Here is a 6,515-nt window from a genome sequence, read left to right as displayed (position 1 = left end):
TGGTGGGGTCCTGCAGGCACTCGGGTGCTGCTCTCGCAGTCCCTGACAACACCAAGGGCTGTGCTTCCAGTCAGCCACCACCAGATTTCTGCCACGAAGCCCAGTACAACCTGCCCAGAAACGGGGCCCTGCTCCACCGACTGCTGGATCTGCAGACAGGAGTCCCTTAGGGAGACCTCAGCCCTCCTGCTGCGCCTGCAGACCCGCCTGCCAGCAGCCCATGCAGCACTGTTCCTGCATGGACCCTTTCCAGCTTCACAGCCCCCCACAGCCCGCATCCACAGCACTGAGGTCTGAGATGACACCACCCTCTCTTCCAGTCCTCTCCATGGTGGCACAGGGCCTGCAGTTCCATCCCCTGCGCAGGGACAACAGACAGCACACGGCAGTAGGAACGCTACAGCAGGCTGAGAAACTGAAAGTCGCTGCAGGCAGCTGGCAGGATCCATCCCAGAGGGGAGGAGGAGGAGGAGGAAGGTGACGCTGTTGTGCCCGCAGCGCCAGGATGAGGCCGGGCCCCAGGTGCTGCTTCTTCTGCAAGCTGCCCAGGCAGAGCAAAACAGGAAGACGTTTCTGAGAGCGGTCCTTATTTCCTTATCAACAGCTCTAAGGCAACATTAGGCCACAGCTACCAGTGGGAAACGAGTAAAAGACACTCAAGAGAAAAGAGAAGAGGGGAGAGAGAGACAGAAAACGGAGAGGTTTCACCACCCTTTGGATCCAGTGCTGTTCCAGGCTGGGGATGTGGGCTGGAAGGCAAACACGCACGCTCGCCGTCGCAGTCGGGCTGTGCAGGGCTGCCCTCGGGGCAGCAGCTCCTTCGTGTCTGCCTGGGTTCCACATTCGGGAGTCCTCAGCAGGGGCCTCTGTTGGCCACGCTCCCCCCAGTGAGGTCAGTCTGAGCTGTCAGTCCATTCACACTCAGATGGTTCTCAGCCGCCGGAGTCGCCCAGCACTGAGAGCAGCAGATGCCAGTCCTTAGGAAGCAGAGAAAGCAGCTTGCTGCTCCACCGCAGGGCTCGATCCGTCTCTCCCGGCTTCCCTCCTGCAATGCTTCCCGCTCCGCTTGCTTCAGACAAGACAGGCCAAGCCCCTCCATGGCCGCGGACACCCCCACCAAGCACAGTAAGCTCCGTCCAGCCTGCTCCGATCCAAGTCATCTCCGTGCCCCAAAGGCTGCGGCCAAGCACCTGCGGGGCTGCCAGGCCTCCCCCACCTCAGCAGGGCCAAGGAAAGGTACAAAAAAAAAAAAAGAGCAAGAAGTGCTGAGAAAACTCACAGGTAAGATAAAGGCGGCCTCGAGGCACAAGAATAAAAACCTACAGCTCTCTGATGCTGCCACAGGTTCCCTCCCAGCATCTGTCACGTCAGGACACTTCACATCCGACAGAAGGAAGTCTGTGGGAGTCTTCCAGGAAGGAACCCTCATCACGAGAAGGCCAACAAACGATGCTTCAGCACTGTTATGGAAAACCAGCAGCAAGAATGGGTGTCTTCTCCAAATTCCACCTCCCGTGTGAAACTACAGAGCAGCACAGATCCTGCGCTGCTTCCTTCACGCGCGCATCCACGCACAGCAGAGCTCTGCGCACCAGCGCTTCAGCCTCGAAACCCCTATGTAAAGCATCCAGCTCTGTTCACAAAAACCCCCCGGTGGCAAAGAAATAAGAAACCATTTCATTTACCTTCAGACCCCAAAGAGCATTTCTGCGCCGCTCCCCATCCGCAGGCAGAACCGAACGGGGTGGTGGAGCCCTGCAGAACCCAGCCTGCGCCCAACCACGCAGCATTTGGGCAGGGGAAGGGAATGTTTTGCAGGCAACTCGGAGCCCCACCCCGGGATAAACAGCTCTCATTTCGACTCGTCATAGAGAGCAGCACATCCCCACCCCTCCAGCGCAGGCTGCTCTGTTTGTTCTGGCAGGAGGCCCTCAAAGGATTGGGAAAGAATGCGATGCAACGCAAGATATTCCTTGCCCCCGAGGAGCGCTTCTCCTTACCTCACAGCATCCACCCTCCAGCACAGCTCAGGGCAGCGCCAGGACTTCGTCTCAGCTGCGAGAGCCACGAGCACGCAGCAGGAGGGCTGAGCCCAGAGCTGAGCTCAGGGCTGGGCTGTGGATTGTGAGGGCGACCGCTGCTTTCCGGTCTTCTAAACGCACACTGAGTTCTTGTCACCGAACCGCAGCGTATCCCGAGAGGAAAGGAACCCCCAAGCATCGCGGCGCTGTGCCCCTTCAGTGCTCTTTTCCAATGACTCCGTGGAGAAACAGAACAGGAAGAGCTCCATCCCACGAGCCATGCAGGCAGGATGGGGCCTGGGCTCCTGCTGGAGCTGCGTGTCCCCGCTCAGGGCAGGGCGGTGGGAGCAGACGGCTCCTGAAGGCCCCTCCCAACTCTATGAAAATAAACCTGAAGAATTTAACGACCTGTACCTCGTTACTGCACTGGAACAAGTAGCTTGGAGAAGAGAAGACTCCAGAGAGACCTCACAGTGCCCTTCCAATACTTGAAGGGAGCGCATAAACAGGAATAGGAATGTTTGTTTGCGAGGGTGGATGGTGACAGGATGAGAGGGAATGGTTTTAAACTGAGACAAGGGAGGTTTAGGTTGGATATGAGGAGGAAGTTTTTCACACACAGGGCGGTGAGGCACTGGCACAGGTTGCCCAAGGAGGCTGTGGATGCCCCAGCCCTGCAGGCATTCAAGGCCAGGCTGGATGTGGCTCTGGGCAGCCTGGGCTGCTGGTTGGTGACCTGCACACAGCAGGGCTTGGAGCTGGATGGGCGCTGTGCTCCTTTGCAACCCAGGCCGTTCTGTGATTCTATGGGGAGGGTATATGGGGGGGGGGGGGGGGGAAATCTATGGGTCCCTTGGTGACTCTGCACACAGCAGGAGTGAGATGCTCGTTGTGGCCCTTTTCAACCCAGGCCATTCCATACCGCCCTAGGAGGTGAAGCAGCACAGCTCCGTGCCTCACAAGCAGCCCAACATCCGCGCACTGATGGCTACGGAAGCACCGCAGAAGCCCTCGGGTGGGAAAAACCCTTTGGGATCGCACAGCCCACAGCACTGAACGCAGCCCAACGGGGCCGCCGGGCACAACGAGACACCCGGCACAACGCGGAGCCGCCGGCGGACAAAGCGCCCGCAGCGTCCGTCTGCGCCGAGGGAAACGAGAGGAACCGCGGCTCCGGGCTCCTCTCAGCGCTCCTGAGGCTGCGCGGGATGCGGGCCCGGAAGAGATGCGGCCCCAAGGGACGCGGGCCCAAAAGGGATGCGGGCCCAAGGCTCCCCTGCGGGCTCCCCGGCCTCTCCGGAGCCGCACGACTCCCCGACCGAGCGGAGATGGAGCCCGGCAGCAGCGCGGCGCCTCCTTGACGCACAAACCGCCCCGCAGCTCCGAACCGCCGCTCCCGGCCCGCCGCCCCGCAGCGCGGCTCCGGCCGCCATTTTGTGCGGCCCCTCAGCGCGGCGCAGGCCCGGGGGGCGGCCTGGCGGCCTTGCGGCCCTACCTCTCCCGGCCGCCCGGGGCGGCTCCCCCGTCCTCCTCTGGTTCCTCCCGCCGCCCGCGGGCCGAGACGAGCCGGGCCGAGCGGAGCGCCTCGGCGACGCGGCCTTAACGGACGGACGGAGCGACGCTGCGGGCGCCGCGCCGAGGCGCATGCGCGATGCGCCGCCGCGCCTGCGCGCCGGACGCGGAGAGGATCTGCAGTGCGCGTGCGCGGCCGCTCGTCTGGGCTCTGAGGGCCCGTGCGCATGCGCCGAGCGCTGTGCGACGGGGCATCCCGGGAGCGCCGCTATCAGAGAGCGCCCCCGTGTGGGCTGGAGGAGTGAGCTGTCACCTTGCTGCCCACCAGGGCACCCGCTGGCTCACCGGTCAACGTACGGCCAACCGTTGGTCAACTGCTGACCAACAACTGGTCACCCATTAGTCAACGAATGGGCTCTCAGTCAACAGCCAGGACACCATTTGTGTCACAGCCACCAGGGCACCCTGCTGGCTCCGGTCACCCATCGCTCAGTGCTCTTTCTTGGCCACCAGGGCACCCTGCTGGCTCGTGGTCACCTTCTGGTCACACATTGGTCAACTGATGATCAGCCAGGACGCCTCCTTGGCCACCAGGACACCCTGCTGGCTCACGGTCACCCTGTGGGCAATAGTTGGTCAACTGTCAGTCAACAACTGGTCACCCATTGGTCAACCGTTGGCCATCCAGGACACCATTTGTGTCACCTTCTTGGCTACCAGTGCACACTGATGGCTCACGGTCACCCTGCGGTCAACCGCTGATCAACTGTTGGTCATCCAGGACACCATTTGTGTCACCTTCTTGGCTACCAGGGCACTCTGCTGGCTCACGGTCACCTTCTGGTCACCCATCGGTCAACTGATGGTCAGCCAGGACACCTCCTTGGCCACCAGAGCACCCTGCTGGCTCACGGTCAACCCGCGGTCACTTGTTGGTCAACTGCTGGTCATCCAAGACGCCATTTGTGTCACCTTCTTGGCCACCAGGGCACCCTGCTGGCTCGTGGTCACCCTGTGGGCAACCATTGGTCAACTGTCAGTCAACAACTGGTCACCCATTGGTCAACCGTTGGCCATCCAGGACACCATTTGTGTCACCTTCTTGGCTACCAGGGCACACTGATGGCTCACGGTCACCCTGTGGTCACTTGTTGGTCAACTGTTGGTCATCCAGGACACCATTTGTGTCACTTCCTCGGCCCCCAGGGCACCCTGCTGGCTCACGGTCACCTTCTGGTCACCCATTGGTCAACTGATGGTCAGCCAGGACACCTCCTTGGCCACCAGAGCACCCTGCTGGCTCACGCTCACCCTGTGGTCAATCGTTGGTCAACTGTTGGTCATCCAGGACACCATTTGTGTCACCTTCTTGGCCACCAGGGCACCCTGCTGGCTTGTGGTCACCCTGTGGGCAACCGTTGGTCAACTGTCAGTCAACAACTGGTCACCCATTGGTCAACTCTTGGTCATCCAGGACACCATTTGTGTGACTTTCATGGCTACCAGGGCACCCTGCAGACTCATGGTCACCCCATGGCCTCCTTGGCCACCAGGGCACCCTGCTGGCTCAAGATCACCTTCTGGTCACCCATTGGTCAACTGATGGTCAGCCAGGACGCCTCCTTGGCCACCAGAGCACCCTGCTGGCTCACGGTCACCTTCTGGCCAACTGTTGGTCACCTTCTGGTCATCCAGGACACCATTTGTGTCACCTTCTTGGCTACCAGGGCACCCTGCTGGCTCACGGTCACCTTCTGGTCACCCATTGGCCAACTGATGGTCAGCCACAACACCTCCTTGGCCACCAGGGCACCCTGCTGGCTCACGCTCACCCTGTGGTCACTTGTTGGTCAACTGTTGGTCATCCAGGACACCGTTTGTGTCACTTCCATGGCCACCAAGGCACTGTTGGCTCACGCTCACCCTGCGGTCAATCGTTGGTCACCCATTGGTCAACTGTTTGTCCGCCAGGACACCGTTTGTGTCACCTTCTTGGCCACCCTGTTGGCTCATAGGAACCAGCAGGAGGGGGTTTGATGGTTCCAGCTGTGAAAGGACGCGGATGGCGAGGAGATCAACTCCATCCGAAGCACGGCTGCTCTCCAGCTGCCCTCATTGAACCTCAGAGTGCCATCAGCTCCCAGATCCCCAGCAGCGGCACAGCGGAGCTTCGGGGGACCCTGCAGCCCCCAACCCACCCCCATAGCACAAAAGCACCCAAAAAAGCCCTCAAAGGAGCTGACAGAAAGGCAAGAAGCCGAAATCAGCAGCCGGGAAGGGGAGAGCGGTGCGATGGGAGCTGTGTGGGGTGGGAGCCCCACGGCGACAGCGGCTCCGGTTGGCGATGGGGATCAGCTGAACCCAGCAGCCCAACTGGGAGCAGTGGGAGCAGCAGCGGCTCAGCTGCAGTGCTAAATGCTGTCCCTCAGTGCCAACCCCGTGGCGCCGCTGTCCCTCCAGCGCTGCCAACAGCCTGCAGGACGTCGGGATTTGCGCCTGTCAGCAGCTGCAAGCAGATCCCACGGCCCCACGCCGAGGTCGCAGACGGGCTCTGATCCCCTGCAGTGCTGCGTTCCCACCGCTGCCGTCACCCCAAAGAGGGGCGGCGGGGGGACCTGCAGAATGGGGTCATCGTGGGGAACGGGGGGTGGGGGACAGCGAGGTGATCCCATAGGTTGTGGGATGTGGGGACGTGCAGAACGGCGTCCTATGGGGAATGGGGGTGGGGTCTACACCGGTGTCCCTATGGCAATGGGAGGTGGGGGACATTCCAGTGTCCCCATGGGGAATGGGACGTGGGGCACAGCCTGGTGTCCTATAGGTCATGGGACATGGGGCACAGCCTGGTGTCCCATAGGTTATGGGACATGGGGCACCGCTTGGTGTCCCCATAGGTTATGGGATATGGGGCACAGCCTGGTGTCCTATAGGTCATGGGATATGGGGCACAGCTTGGTGTCCTATAGGTCATGGGACATGGGG

This window comes from Tetrao urogallus (assembly GCF_951394365.1).
Source record: "Tetrao urogallus genome assembly, chromosome: 4".
In the NCBI taxonomy this organism is placed as follows: domain Eukaryota; kingdom Metazoa; phylum Chordata; class Aves; order Galliformes; family Phasianidae; genus Tetrao; species Tetrao urogallus.
The sequence above is the reverse complement of the archived record's forward strand: the minus strand, read 5'-3'. Positions refer to the sequence as shown.